The sequence below is a fragment of the Xiphophorus couchianus genome, chromosome 18 (assembly GCF_001444195.1).
Source record: "Xiphophorus couchianus chromosome 18, X_couchianus-1.0, whole genome shotgun sequence".
In the NCBI taxonomy this organism is placed as follows: domain Eukaryota; kingdom Metazoa; phylum Chordata; class Actinopteri; order Cyprinodontiformes; family Poeciliidae; genus Xiphophorus; species Xiphophorus couchianus.
In genome coordinates, this window is record NC_040245.1 from 7,473,602 (window position 1) to 7,490,162 (window position 16,561).

Consider the following 16,561-nt stretch of genomic DNA (forward strand, 5'->3'; position numbering starts at 1 on the left):
AGCCTTGTTCATTGTGGAAAAAAAATGGCCACAGAAGACAAGATTAATTAAAGTTCAGACAAATTACACCTCTCTATTCAGCTGTAGTTTTGTTTCCTTGGAAATGTTGTTTTCTCAACTATGTCTGGCAATTTTAATGGAAAAAGGCCGATATTACAATGGGAAAGAAGTTCATTGGGCGTTAATGTTACTGAAGTAATTTATATATATTTTTGAGTTGTGTGTTTTTTTAATATATATAATTTTGCACCAATCAGACATTTGTGGAGAATATAATTTCCAGCTTTTACAACACTTTGATGTGTACTTTACAGATCAATGACATTTTTTTTAAGAAGTATAAGAACATATATAAAACACTTTGCAAAAAGTTGTTTTTTGTCTGAGAAACAGATTAATATTAGTGCTGTGGGGGTGCAGAGAAGGTTTTACTGTTATTTTAAAACAAAGTCCAAATTGTTAAGGAGTGTGCTTTTTATGAACTGACTTTCTCATCTTCTTTTGACCATGAGTGTCATTAGCACAACTAGCATACCAAAACAACAGTGTCTTTTTGTGTTCTCAACTGAATGTAGAGGTTTCCAAAAGGCTGCCATGAGTTACCAGAATAAAACATGCTATCCTATAAAGTACTCTGTTTAGCTCTGTTGCTTTTTAAAGAAGTGTTCTTTTTTCTCACTCTCTCACAGCCAAACAAGCCACAGAAATGTCTGTTTCCTTTTAGGTAGCATCGTTCCAATTCTTCTGACTTTCATCTATAAACCTCAATGAGATTTTCGAGGTGTTCTGAAGCTGGTTGTAAAAAAATGTAATCAAACCAAATACTAAACATTTGTTCATGATCCATGGTCACTATGTTCACTGCTGCTCCCACCCCATGCAAAATTGGTTGGCTAAATGTGAGGTAGACACTGAAAGGCACTGCTTTTAGGCTTTTTTTTTGGCATGCCTAGTTGTTGCAGTCATGTGTATTTGGCGGACCATGTGAGAACAGACTGCTCTTACTCAGGGTGCCAGCTTTACATCCAAACATCACAGCAAGACATCAGATGACTGCCTTTTTTCTCAGTAGACTAAATTCACTGTGTCTGTCCCCTTTCCATCCACAGTTCTGGTCCAAAAAAACCCCTTTACAATAAGGGCATTGTGATCATTAATTCAGAGGTTTGAAGTTTCTCTATTTATTTTACTCTGTGGGTCACCAGCACAGCAGTTTATGATTATTCCAATGAAATCTGGCTCTGCGCCTGTGCTCTTCTGTCAAGTTCCACTATACATCACTTGGTTTTTGAATAATTTTATAATCAGATCAGGGAAGTCCAGAGATAACTGAAAATAAGTTAACAGCAGTCAATTTTGTAATTCAATAGAGAAGATTGGTTGCGTAGAAAACATTTCCTTCAGTGGGTAAGTCAAGTATGACATGGAAAACCACATTTTACAAACACTGAGTTACAAACTGAAATGTAGTATGAGGCATTACTAATTTAAGTCTACTTTTTTGCTATCCTGATTCTGCCTACTTTTGCAAGTTTTACACATAGTGTGGAGGTCAAATTATATTATTACACAGCAAATCCAATGAAATACAGGGACCTAAGTGCTTATGCAATTCTTATAATGTGGTATTCTTAGTCTTATGTCCTGCATTAATTACTTCTGTTCATTTTAAGTTAAGTTTAATTTTTATGCTACTCCTTTTAGATTATGTTCTCTGCAGATTGCATGCTTGTATCAAGAGGAGACATTCTTTGTTGTGCACTACATTACAAATATGTGTATCCTTTCCGTGACATTAGGAAACTAATTAAACGAACCAGTAATTACTGCATGGTCATCTGACAAGATGTTGGCAACATCAGCCGTGAATCCATAAATGTACGATGAAAGCCAATATTACAAAATTTTATGAGTGATAATGAGGGAGAGACATTTTTAATACCTAATCACATAAATCTTTTTAAAATTTCAGCATCACCTTAATAAGCATCTGACACTGTGTTATATACAACTTAATGACCAGATAAGCAATTAATCTATTTCTATAGATTTTTTGGGGGCATGTTGAACAATGAATTACCACTATCACATACCTCGGTTCATTTCAGTTTCAAAATAATTAACCAATCTATCAATCACTGTTAGTTTTTTCATTGCACAGTTCGATCTTCTGATATACCAGGCCATGTGTGCTTACAGACCATGTAGCAGAAATTATGGAATCAAATAGGTGTAGCTTACAACTTACACTATTCACCTGAGCAATGCCTAAAAAAATGAATTCGAGATTTAACCTGATAGGAATTTTTTCCTATAGCAGAGCTGTGTTACAGTCATCAAGCTGGCCTTTCAGTTATACTCAGTGCTTTAAAGAGAAGCAAAGTGGTTGTGAAGCATCCTAAACATGTTATGCTTATTTCTGAAATCAGATAAACGGTTAACCGTGTAATCTTTCCATTCTCTGCACTCCTGTTGCGATAGATGAACTCTTTGTTATGTTTCATATTCTGTGTCTTGCTTATTTCCTAATCCTGTTTTACCCCTTCAACTTCATAGTGATTTGGGGTTTATTACCTCCTGTGGTGGATCAGGGGCACAATATTGGTGGGTCCACTTCATTCACCTGTTTCCTGTCAGTCCTTTACAGTTGACTATAAAGAACATTCTTAAACAGAAAGATAATCTGAAAGTTGCTTCTGAAATGCCATGTATTCAGTATGTGCATTGCAATAGGAAGGTAGAGTATAGGTAGAGTAAAGAGAGGTTTTCTTGGCTTAAGGAGTTAGTCATTTATTGTTTTCTGTACTGTTTTATCATATGTTTAAGTAATAAATCTTTTCAGTTGGTTATATCAGAATGTTTCACCAGAGAATAATTTACAAATATCATTGCAGTTTTGAGTTAACATAGAGGGTCTCTGCTAAGAATTGTACCTCTGTCTGTTTTTTTTGTTTTTTTTGCGGGGGTCCTTTGGCTCCAGCAGAAAAGCGAGAGGGGTCTCTTGGCAGCTGTGGGGGAAATGAACCCTGACAAGCGCCTGCAGAAGTGGCGGAGGTGACATGAGCAGGGGGGCTTCCTTTTCTGTCTGCTGGTCTGTCTGCCTCTTAAATTCTTATCTGATCCCCTTTCATTTTCCATTAGTGGGGTGTGATGATAGGCCATAATAAGTTTTTTGTATGTCACCTTTCCTACTTTCATTAGAGAAAGGATCTTTTTTTTCATCACTACTACTGCTGCCCCCTCAGCAATTTGAGACAAACTGATTGCAGTAGTTACTGGAGAAAACAACTTTTCTTTGTTGAAGCTGTGACTCAGTATGACGCTTAAAAGGTGTTTTCTTTCTCTGTGCTTTTGTTAAAAATTACTGTTCTCTCAAAGGTATCAATTGTGTTTTGAGACTTTCAGGGGTTTTTTCCTTTATTGGATTGTTTGCTATGGACATGACTTTTTAATGTCTTTTGGGATGAAAAACTGTGATCCTTCTAGTTTTTATTTTAGAAAAGTGTTACAGCTAAAACTTTCCCAGCATTCAAACAGCAACCCTCAGACATATTCATTATTCTGTGCTGAATTCTTTAAAGGCAGCCTAGTTGAAAGAGGTACCTCAGTGAAGTGGCACTCTAAATCACTTCTCCATTCCTACCAACATAAAAGTAGCCGGTCTACAGAGGAAAAAGACTACTCATAATTGCTGTGGAGAAAAAAAGTATGACTGATTGAATGAATGTCTTTTCTTTCACACCAGCCTCTCATGGTTTCTGAACTCTTTTTACTACACTGGCCACCTGCTGGCAACCACCAGCCAAAAGTGTATAAGGCTAATTTCAATCCTTAAAAACCATTTCCTCACTCCAGTGTTGGCTAGTAAAAAAGGTGGATTACATTAATTGAAAAAAAAAGAAATCATTACACTTGTGCTACAATCAGTACAAAGGTGAGGTATGCACAATTTAATCACAGAATCAGCTTTTGTTTATCCTTCCTCAATAGTCTTTCAAAACGTCTGCACAGATGCATTGAAATTTAATTTATAAATGTTATTTGCTTTTTGTGTGCTGCTTTTAATAGACTCATTAATTTAGATTGAAAACTAAAGTGGAATTTAAACAGAATCTTGATAAGAAATTAGGTTTAGCAATGCATTTGTCCTTTAGAAACATAAATTAGTTTCTTTGTCCTTTTGCTTATTTAGACAATTACCTAATTTTTTAATTTCAGCTCTAAGCAGTTTCTCCTCTCTCACTGTTTAATCTGTTTTGCTGAGCCTTATAAGGATTGTGCATAAACACTGTTTATTATGACCTTTATCCAAATTAGATTTCTGCAAAAGGACCACAAAATTGGAGGACACATTTTTTTTTAGCAGAAAGGAAACCTGTCCGACTATAAAAAAAAAAGAACATGCCGCAAGCATAAAAATTCCATTTTACAAGAAAGATGTTCCAAGACTTTAGCTTTCTGAAAATAAGAAAAGCTAATTATGGAGATGTGAGGAAAATGCCAATTTCAGAGTTGTATTTTGGTACACAAAACATGCAATCATTTCTCACCAGAAAATTTTCTGGCCATTGTGTGTGTCAAATGAAATGTTCACTTGTCAGTTTTAATGCTAGACATGCCTGCCTGACTGAGAGACTGGTTTAGCTCGAAGCATAGCTGACTCTGCACATGGTTTTACCTCTGTTTCTTTTTCCTCCTCATAACAACCAAGCTTCGTTGTGGCTCTGTGGGATAGCAGTATTTTCCAGGAATGCCAAAATTGCAGGAAACTGGATGTGCTACTTTATGTGTTGGTGAATGTAATACTTCCCTGAACACTTAGTCCTGACTTGAGCAGGGGCAGTGATGTGAACATAAACGGTCATGTACGTCTGAACAGAAGGTGGGGTGTTTAGGCCAGTTTCTTCAGACAGACTTTTTTGTCTGTTTAGACATCTGTGAATTCACTATCAGTCTCGCAGCAATAGCTTGGAAAGAGTTGTGGGGAAGGTTTTGAGGAAAACATTAACAGCAATTACTAAATTCAGAAGATAGTGGAAAATGGGATTTAATAAGATCAAACCTAAGCTCCGAATGAGCTGAAAGATTTTTTGAAGGTCAGAATGGTATGCATCTCTGTAAAATACTGCAGTTTTATGGTATGATGGTAATTTTACAAAATTTTATGGCGGATTCTCCTTTTATACTGAAGTTGGTATTTTGAAGGTTCCAGGAAATAGAGGTGTGCGATACTGCATATGGCAGTATCAATCCAATATAAATAAAAACAAGGCTAGTAATGCTGATAGTGATGCTGATGCTTTTTAATTAAATTTGATATATCATCAACCATGTGACCTTTAGCTGTTTTTGTGGTTTTTCATTTTAATTATTTTGTAAAAACCTATGATAGAATTTGGACCAAGTTTCTAGGTGTCTACAAAATACTTTAGTAACATTAATATGATACACATAGACAATAGAATATCTAAACTAATTTGTGTGCATTCTTTTTCTAAAGTGTAAATCAAATTTCCATTTGAATCAAATTGAGTTAAAGTTGAAAAACAACATAAAAATAAAATAACATTTACGAGGGAATCTAAAACTTGTGTATTGATCTTATCACGCTACTATTGATCCAATACTGATACCAATTTAGTATCGACATTTTGGATCAATTCCCCTACACTGTTCTCTTGGTTACAAAAAAGACATATTAAAATGTTTGGAATTTTGTAAAGCAGCTTTCACAACATACATACAAAGATGCCATATTGGATTATGAAACTCTGAGATTTATTTGTAAACTCATACTTTCGCACTTGGAAGTCAGACTTCAGGGGGTGTCCTTCCTGGTAGGTGCCAGTGTACAGAAATAGGGGAGGGAGAGTCAGGTCTGTGGGGTTATTTTTTTTGCTTCATACTGCTGGAGAAATCTCTATTAGAGATCTGGCATCTCCAGCATTCAGACAACACGTATTTTGAAGATTCAGGATGTCACCAACATGGAGATGAAAAATTGTTTAAGACTTGTAGAATTGTTGTTGATTCCAGCAACTGCCTTTTGAAGGGCCATGGCGAACACAGTTCAGTGTATCTGAAAGGTCAAATCTAGTGCATTCTGTTCACTTTACATATAAATACAAAACATGCTGTATGAATTTTGTCAGTTGTTGCCTATCACTGTGAAAACTCAGCGTTCAAGTGCAGAGGCTATGGTCAGTCACATGTGGTATATTGCCATTAAAGTGAATGTTCTGGAAGATAAACATCAGCTGGGAAGATTTCCTGCTTAAAGCTGGTAGGGAAAAAAAGTTGAGATTTTTTTAAATATATATACCCAGTGGGATATGACATTTCATCAGTACAGTCTGTTTCCCAAGTCGCCTCCTACAGGTGAAGCAGACCTCCTAGTATGACTGCTAGTTTTATCTGAAAGAGTGTTGGTGTTCTGAAAGAAAAGAGTCTGAGAAAATGAGTGGAAACACTTGACAGTCCACTGGGGAATCTGATTCTGGCAGCAGTGACAAAGCTCTGGCCCAGCTGCGGGATTCAGTTGTTGATCCCAGTTGTAACATATATCTTCTGACGCTGAGGTGTCCTGTCTCATTGTCTGGTTGTCACTCCTTGCCTTGTCGGCTTCACCAGGTTTCTTATCTCTTCCAATTTCCTTTTCCCACATTGTTGTGTCTCCACTGTGATCCTGTTACGCCTCTTTGCTTCTTCCTGTTGTCCCTGTGGTCTGGTGACATCAGGATAAGGGCAGGTGATAGTAGCACATCTGCTTGCCTGTGGATGCTCAGTCCTCCTCTGAGTGACCCAAGTAGGCTGACGTGTGGGTCTCAGTGCAATTGGGGTTTGGCTTCCACAAGAATAAAGGTTGCCATTAGAGTAAAACAGGTGCATGTGTTTTCACTGTGTTGCATTCAGAAATGAGAGGAGCTTCTTTGTTTGACCTTTTAAAAAGTGGCAATTATTCACTTTGCCTCCTTCTTTGAGACAAATTAATGGAGAGGGGGTTAGACCTTGAGACTGGCTGTGATGACGGCTGCCAGGCCTTCTGTTCTCACCACCCCCTTGGTACTACAGCACATGTGCAAGGCACTTGGCACCACTAAACAAGCCGGGCATCAGGAAGCATCATCTGCTCATGATATTCTCTGTTCAAAAGCAAATCTGCGCTAAATCATCCATCCAAGCCCCTGCTGTCCATCAGAAGCTGCCAGACTGGGAAACAGATGCGGAGTGACAGCTTGCCAGGTAACAAAAATCAGTAACCACCTAAACTAGATCACACAAAACAGGGTGAGGTGTTTTATAATTCTGTATCTGGGGTTGCCAGCATGTTGAATCTTCCATTCATGGCATATTTGCATCTTCCTAGAGGGGAAAAAACAGTCTTACATTACACAACCTTAAAATATCTTAACCACTGAGCAAATGTTTCCATATCCTGAACGACTTTTTTAAAGAATGCATCGGTTTCAAATGCCAGCAACCTCAACACCCCCGGTTGCTCCATAATGATTTAGAAAAATGTTTCGCAGCCTAACAAACTCATTCATGTGTTGGAGCATAGAGTCACTGAGCATTTTTGTGCTCTCAAAAAAGGCCAGCTTTGGTTTACAACCAGATCTAATTATCCCAGGAGGAAAACTGAACATTGAAATCTTTCAGAAACTTAGTTGCCAAGCAAGTAGGAATGGATATTGAATTGGCATGTTGGGTCAAATTATGTGGGAATCAACTGTATTCTGGCAATGAAGGGTATTTTGCGGATGATTAATATTAACAGCATGTCTCAGTTTCTGTATGAGCTTAGAGACCAGAGCTATAAAATATATGCAGTTTTTGTTTGTATTGAACCAAAGTAGGACTACGGATTACATATCATCTCAACTTTGTTACAACTTTTACAGCCAATGGCTTTTGATGTTTTGACCCTTCTACAAGCCACAGTTTGAGTTATATTACTACAGCAGCTATTAATTTAAACATTCCTTGTAAAATTGCCCATTTTGGTTTGAAATTCCCCAAACCAAATGAAAGTCCCAGTGAACAGTAGAGAATTTGAAAACAATCCTAAGTAAAACATCTCCTGGTTCTTTTACCTGGCTCGGTTCTACCATGTTCGTTTATCCAAGCCTTGTAAAGCAAAGCATGTGGGAGAGAGTGATACACTGCACAGATGGGGAGAACTGTGTGATGAGTCCCTCTACTTTTACATTGTGGTTCGCCACTGTTGTCTCTATTGGCTTCAAGCAAAAATGGACTGAAGACTGTTTTAACCAGATTCCCATTTTGTGTGTGCTCATGTACCACGTACGTCCTCTTTAATCTCACATGCCAAAAACTAAAATAATCCAGCTATTAGTTTGCAGACATTAAAAAGGTAGAGGGGACATCAGTTTGAAGTAATCATCTGACATTTTTCTCCTATAATTATCAATCCACATTGATGATTAGTTGTAACAAAAAGACAACTGTTTGGGTTAATAGTTATTTCCTCTGAGTGCTGAGGTGATTTAAAGATTTAGCAGGGGAACTAATTACCAGAGGGTTGTCTACCTCATCAATAAGGTTAATTTGGTCTGATGTTGCTTGATTTATGTTGCTGCTTCTCTTTACTCTTGTGTCGAAAAACATAGCTTGTGTTTATATTACTGTGTAAGGCTTAGTGTGCAGAGCAAAGTGCGATATGGGACTTCCTGGTGTAATTAACTTGAGCTGGCATGCTGAATTTAAGATCTGTGACTTGGGACAGACAACCAGGTAAGCTTGTGTTTTTTATTCACATCTAGATGTTTGACAAAGTGGCACAAATTCCTTAAGCAGTGACCTACCTATACTACCTCAAAGCTGTCTTACAGTTTTTTTGTGGAATACAAAGTATCTCAGAGATTCAGGAATAGATCTTAGCTATGATTGCCAAACTGAAGTCATGCACATTGCTATTCTGCACCAACCTTTCATCAAAACTGAGGCTGAGGACTAAAATGTGCCCACCCAATCATCCCTAGCAGAAGCTATGACTATCTGTGCTGCAATGCAGCACAATAAATGTGTCCTGAAATGTTACTGTTAGCTGTAAGTCCCCTAAGCACGTCGTATGTAGGCTTGCTTCCAGGATTTCGAGCAAAGCTTATCACCCTCAAAGGATTCATAAACAAGGTTCTTAATAGTTTGGCATCCAGATACACTGTGTACAGTCAGCTGTGACATTTTCAAAGTATTCTCAATACGCAGCTCAATGAACAATAGAAAAACCAGTGCACAAGAAGTTGCTGATGACTTCAGAAAGCCAATGCATCATTCCCAGGAATGAAAGCATCCAGACATCTGGTTTGAGACGCTGTCTCCATTCAAACCTAAATTATACATGATAACTTTCATCAGATCCTGTTGCGAACTCACAAGCCTCAAATATCCACATGCAGTTTCCACAGACTATTGTATTGTCTCCCATTTAAACATTAGCTGATCTGATCGGACTTTCTTTTCCTTACAGTCAACCTCCCTAAATATCTCTTCTAAGCTCAAATGAGAAACACCACTTCAGAATTATTCTGTAAGCAAATCCTTTTTTCCAATACTGACTTTCTTATATATCACTAATTAGGGCTGTAAAGGGAACATGTGCAAATTATATTGGATTTTTAAACCAGCACAGATCTGTGGTTGGCAAAAGTTAAGTATAAAGCATTAACTTAAGGACCAGCTTGAGATTTATTCTTAGCTTTTTAGATTATTTAGCACTCTAAAATCTCGATTTTGCAGTGCACTTTAGGGAGACACTTTAATTTTGAGTAGGAATGCATTGATGCTTTAGTGCCAAAATTATTATGAATAAATACCAGTATGTGCATACCAACAAGAGTTTTGTTTATTTGAAAAAAAAACTGTTACATAATCATATACATCTTATTGCTTCTTTGAAACCATTTGAAACACTAAGGAAACTACTATTAGCAAAATAACATCATCTGAATTTAGTAGCATGTTCAGCAATACATGTTGGACCACACTACATGTACCACAGAATTAATCAGACTACATTAAGGGGCGCGGCAGTAGATTTTTCTCTCTTGGAATTCAAAAAGTTTGACTTCAAAGCTCAAATGGAAAACATCTTTTAAAACTAGAAGCACACTGTTTCTTTCATTCATCCATTGAATCATTCATCTTCTATACACATCCATACTTTATCCTAGGTAAAACTCATTGAGGGAAATGGTCTGTGGTCAGTGGGAGAGAAGCTGAATACATGACATGGTTAGTTCAATCAAAAAGCCAGCAGAGGCATTCAAGACAATATTCATACCTTGGGACAAATTGGAAACTTTTATTTTATCTAATATGCATGGCTTGGTACTGAAGGAGGAAACCAGAGAACCACATGATTTACAGGCAGAACACTCTAACCACACACAAAGAAAGTGAGTACATTCGTGCTGTGAGTCATCAACGCTAATTACTGCCACACTGTGCAGCCCAACTGTTTCATCAAAGATTTTGCAAGATTTATAATACCTGTTTAATCAATATAATGACCACAATTTCGATTTAAGATATATTTGAAGTCCACTTTAACACAGTTTCTTTCAGCAATTTGCTAAGTTTTCTGTGGAGCAAAAATAATCTTCTGTATAGCCAATTGGAGACTCTTGATTGCTAAGTGACCTCAACGCCTAATGAATTACGATTTCATTGAAAAGTTAATTTATGGCACCAATTCAACTCAGAACGTTTTTTGAATGTGGCAAATCACAAGATTGTATCCTGCCTGCTGATTGGCTTCCGAGGCACGCTTTCTAAATGAGGACACCCTTGTAGATCTCCCTTACCGTATATGCGTCATCCATTTGCTTTCTGTTTGGGACGGCATGAGTACTCAATAATGTAAAATTGTTCCTGTTTCAAAGCAACATTTACAGTACTATTGTCAGTGACATATATTTCCCACCTCTAGTGTTTAAGCAGTGATTCTGACCTGAGTTCTCACATTGTCAATCTCCTCAAACCTCTTAAGACTGAACAAATATCTCAAAGCTGCATTCATTAATATTGCTTGCGCACTTTTTCAAAACGAGAGTTTTTCCTACCACACAACTTTATTTTAATAAGGTCAGATACAGCCCCTTTGGAATGGCTATCTTCACTGGCAATGTGTGTTTTTTGCAACTTAGCCTCATTATGGAAGGTGTCACATACTGTCTTCTAAAAAACTATCAAGTCAGCAGTCTTCCCTGTGATTCTGTAGGTCATGGCCATAACATTATGTTTATGAATTTAAATTGTTTCTTTTTATTCATCACGTATCATATTCCTGTGAATATGACACAAGACTGTGTGTAAATAATCAATATTATTTTTGAGCTTCACTACATAAACTGAATTTGTGAAACAAATCAACTTCTCTGGAGAAATCAAATTTATTGGGTTTCGTCTAAACATATATGCTCCTCTACTTGTGTTAGATATTTTGATGAAGCCCCTTATTGGGGTGTCTGCTTAAAATTGAATTGTATTAGCTCCATGTTTCCACACATCCATATGCCAAAAGTATCAACAAATTTGAATCTACTTTTATATGTGCAAATTATGGAAATGCATTGTGTTGCAACAATGAGACTGTACAAAGTAGTTATTTAAAAGGAAGTCATTGTCGAATAGAGAAAAAGAAAATTGAAGTGTTCTAGATTTGGTTTTCAGCCAGTTCAAAGCCGCACTCTTCCTCTGTCAACGTTCCTGTCAACACTGCTACAGCACCATTTTTTATTTATGGCCAATTCCCTTCCTGGGATGTTTTAACCTCAAGCATACTGTCTTATTTGCAGGTTTTCTGGTATCTATTTAATTTGATTCTAGTGTCATTTTCTTTTAAACTGATCATCTTCTCTATAATGAAAGAATAAAAAGAATAAATTTTGCTTTTCGGAAGCCATATTTAAGATTACACAAGTCCTGTTTAGACTCACTCAAAGTTTTCTGTAGCCTTCCTTTACTCTGATTATGTATTTGTAAAAAATAAATTTTATTTGGGAAACTCCACTGGGCCTCCCATCTCCCGCAGTTCTGTGAATTACTCGTAAACAAGCTGTTTAAGTGTGAAGTCACCCTATGCCCTGGTTCCGCTCTTTATTCATCATGCTGACACACATACAGAGACGTATGGTGAATGTTTTTGCTGCGGAGTGGGGGAAGGGCTCCGTTACTGGTAAAGGACTGGGCCAATATCAGACACTCTGCAGGAAAACTTTTTTCGCTTTGATTTTTTTCCCCCACCAGTTAAAATTTTCGTCTTACTTACTGTTTCACACATGAAACTACATAAATTACACAAGATTTTGATCATACTTTTAAATAGTCTAATTAAAATAACCTCTTGTAGATTTTTCTTACCATTGGCTCCTTTTTAGAAAACACACAGCTTGGGTTGGGTGATATTTAATTGGGCAAAACTGAAGAAGAAGAAAAAAAGCACATTAAATAAGGGGAAGAAAATAAGGCTAAATGAGGGTGTAGAATGACAGAAGTGAATGTGAGATGTAGAAGAAGGAAGAGTGAGAAACCAAGCAGATGCTGTGAGGAAATAGTAGGCGATTTACCTCATGCAGTGTGAGTGCAAAAATGGTGTGTATATGTAGCTGTAGTGGTGGTTTGTTACCATGGCAATATTGAAAAAACTGGGGAGAGTAGAAAGTAGTCTAAAAAGAGACCCCATCGATTTCATGAGCTAATCATTATCCCAAATTAACTGGTTCACCATTTTGGTTGCACAGGAGCTTCTACAGTTCCTATATTTCCTGAGGAAAGGCAATTTATTAAACCTGGGAGGCTGAGCTTTGTGCCAACATAGTTCTTTGACTTCTAGTTTTTCCAAATGTTGCGGTCTGTTTAGAGTAAAGCTGTCCCATTTTTCAGGGTTCATCCCTTTTTAATTTTTGAGCCGTGTTGTTGTCTCAGCTTTCACATGACATTATCAACATACGTTAGAAGCACGGAGAGTGTGTAGCCGAACCTGGGATGTTTGTTTGGGAAAGGAAACATCAGGATCCGCTGACTGGAAGGGTTACATTTATCCTGGTCTGTAAACACGTAGTATAAACTTAGCTATCAGATGAATGTATATTGTATATCTGCTGAGAGTTTTATTTCAAGAGGATATGAGAGTTGCAGAGGATTGAATATGTCAGCATGTTCAATCTCATAAGCCTCCAGTCTTCACATGTGGACTGTGGTTGGGCCCCTGCATCCGTCACGATGGACACAAATGAGCGAAAGTTCATGTGGACCCCCTCAATCTAAACCCCAAGCTTTGCTTAGACATGTCTGTCCCTACTTTTTTCTGTTCACCCTCTTGCTTCCAGCACCCTGGTTTCTGATAATAGATAGGGGTTGCCTTAATGAAGTGCCAGCATGATTAGATTCAATTTGTGTTTTTCTTTTTGCAAGGGAGGAACTATCAGTCTGAAAAACACTTCCCAGAAGAAACATCCTTATCCCGCACCTATCGTACAGTCTCTTGGCGCAAAAAGCAGCCAGACTGTCGCTTATCATTGTGACTTTATCTGCCACAGTTTAGCCATATGGGGAAGCAGACACAAATGGTTTATGTCAGGCCAAACAACAATGTGAACTCATTTGTCATGTTATAACCATAAACTTAGACATATTTTATGATTTAATCGTCCAATACAACATAGCGCATATTTGTGAAGCGGCAGGAAAATGAAACAATAAAGTGTGGTGTGAATTTGCAAATCTTTTTGGGAGTGTCTCTACTACTTTTGCATGTCTGCAAGAATGGCTTTTGCCAAAATAGTTCAAGCTCTGTCAGATTGTAGGAATAGCATCAGTTTTCAAATGATGCCACAGATTCTCAATCAAATTTATGTGTAGACATTGATGGTACAGGCTCCTGATTCTCGGGCCTACGTACTTTGAGTATTCTGTGCACAGTGTCCACAACCACAGATGGTTGAGATTTCATAGTCTTGCATACTGATTGCCTACATTTCTCATGACAAATTCCTTCATTTTCCACAATCCAAATGGTTACTAGCAAGTTTGATAACCTAGAGTGCAGCAAGGCCCATTTCTTCCCCTCCAGGGCAGCTACCAGTCACCTGCTGATGTGGCACAAAGTGGTAATCTGGCTGGTGCACTTCCTTGTGACTGGTTGTGCTAACTCTTAACCCAGCTCATTGTCTCACAAAAACAGCTCAATGTGAACACCGTTTCCCACCAAGCAGTTTACTGAACGACTGTCTTCGCGGTCATAAAGACTGACTTTTGTGTGGATGTCTGGTGAATGTACGCTTTGAGTCCTTCGGCAATTTTTGTTTCAGGGTTCCCATGCCTTTAGGTAAATTTCTCTTCTCATCAACTCTGATTAACTTTCTTCCCCCTGTTAAACAAAAGAATCCCCATATGATGATGCTGCCACTGCCATATTTCATGATGGAGTTGTGTCAAGGGTATTTATGTTCCACTATACATAATGTATGCAAGTAGGTACAATGGATTTTATGTTGGTGCCTCAGAACAAATCAAATCCACAACTTTTACAATTATCCACTACTTTGTGTCTATCACATATAATCCAAGTTTGTGGTTAAAATGTGACAGAAGGCGATAAGGTTTAAGGGTGTACAAGACACTGGTTTTAGATGTCTAAAATGCTAGGTTCTACAGATTCTACAGGTACTACACTGATGGAAACTATCTGCATGTTAGAAAAAAAAAAAGAACAATCATCTTTTTCCAGTCATTTCTCAGTTTACCTCTTAGAGGTTTTTCAGGTTTTTAGTTGAGCTGACATGCAAATAATTTATGTGATAGATGAGAAATTGAAAAAACATAAATAGGTTTTATGTTTGAAGGGAGTGAGAGAGACGAAGAGCAACAGTCTATGTCAGAGTGTTCTGTTCTCAGTCTGGGAAGGTGAAACAAAGCTGCAGGATTTGGCAAGAGTTTGTGCAGCAGGAAAAGGGTGCATCAAGATGAGGCCAAAACACACAAGCTGAAAAGATTTTTGGCCTGGACTTACAACAGACAAAGCTTCAGTCACAGCAGATACATACAGACCAGCAGGAGAAAAACAAAATTATCTGCAGCTTAAACACTGGACTAGAAATTGTTTTATTTTTACAGTAATACTTTAAATTACAATGATTTAGTTTAATAACACAGCACCAAAATGTACACAGCTAGTTGAAGAAGAGGAACATTTTTAAAAAACCATCAATCCAGTCCAACACAGACATAAACAATGATGCATGCAAACACTCACACCTAAGGCCAATATTGAGCAGCTATTAACCTAACATTCACATTTCTGGACTAGGATGAAACCAAAGTACCCACACATACATGTGGAGAACCAGCAAACTGAGTTCCTTGGTCAGGAGTTGAACCCAGAACCCATCTTGCAGCAAGGCAACAATGCTAACAACTGTCCCACAGTCATTTTTGAATCAGTATTTTAATATGATTTAAGTGTTTTTCACCACCTATACTTATTACAGCCCATTGGCTGACCAACTGTGTGAAGCAATAGGTGGGGGAGGCTTTGAGCTCAAAAAAGATTTTATGTCCGTTGAACTGATGTTTCTGGCACTATATTAATTCCCTGTAGGGTGTTGTGTCATCAAAAGAACTGCTAGTTTGTATTGTCATCATATTATTGTAATGTTATCTGAGGTAACACCAAGTTACTTTAAGTAACACAAAGTTAATATGATAGTACAAGCTAGAAGTAAATCTGCATGCATGCACTACATATGTTTTAGTGTAGTTAAATATATAATGATGCCGTTTTTCATTATTCCAGGTTGTCTTTGTGTAGTGCTACTCTGTAAATGGTGAGAAAATAAATATCAGGGTCTTTAAATAGATTTACCCACCACACCAAACATTAAAAAGGACAATAGCCATAGTTCTTAGCTTTTGAACTTGTCAGTGTCCACATTATATGGTTTGTAGTGAGCTTCAGTAATCCCCTTCTGGAGTTTCTCAATTTGGTGTGGGGTCTTCCTAAGGCCTGGGTGGTAGAGTAATATGGATTACTGGTGTGATGTCACAGTTCTTTGACTGGAAAGAGAGACTTGATCTGCTCACAGAACCGTGTTCTCGCTGGACTGAATGTTAGTTTCCAGTCTCTGCTTGAGCCTGGGAATCATTAGATGTGGTTACCGAAGGAAACCAGAGAAAATGAGCACCGTGGTGGTGGGGTGCTCTCTGGATGACAGAGAGGAAACGGTGTGCTCATTCAGCACCTAACCGTTTCACAGCATTTGATTACTTTCCAGGCTCGCCAAAGAAGACTTTATTATATCACTGCCTCCAGTTGCTGTTTGTTAATGTCATTAGATCAACAAAAACAACCAATGGAGAAGAAAGTGTGTTTTTCTCAAGCTATGCCAGACTAGATTGATGGATAAACCATTTCCACAGTTCCACGCCTTTGTGCAAAGTAAATTATTCAAATGAATTCAGCTCTGCCAGGACAGCTGACAGCATAGTTTATATAAAACTCTTTTTTTGGTAGAGAGTTGCAGATCTCATTTAGCCATGG

The 16,561-nt window shown here is 37.7% G+C and overlaps 1 protein-coding gene across 2 annotated transcripts in view; it reads left to right on the forward strand.

The window, feature by feature from the left end:
* Positions 1–16,561, forward strand: part of LOC114161900 (protocadherin-16-like) — a 93,687-nt gene that overhangs the window by 10,896 nt on the left and 66,230 nt on the right. The window lies entirely within an intron of this gene.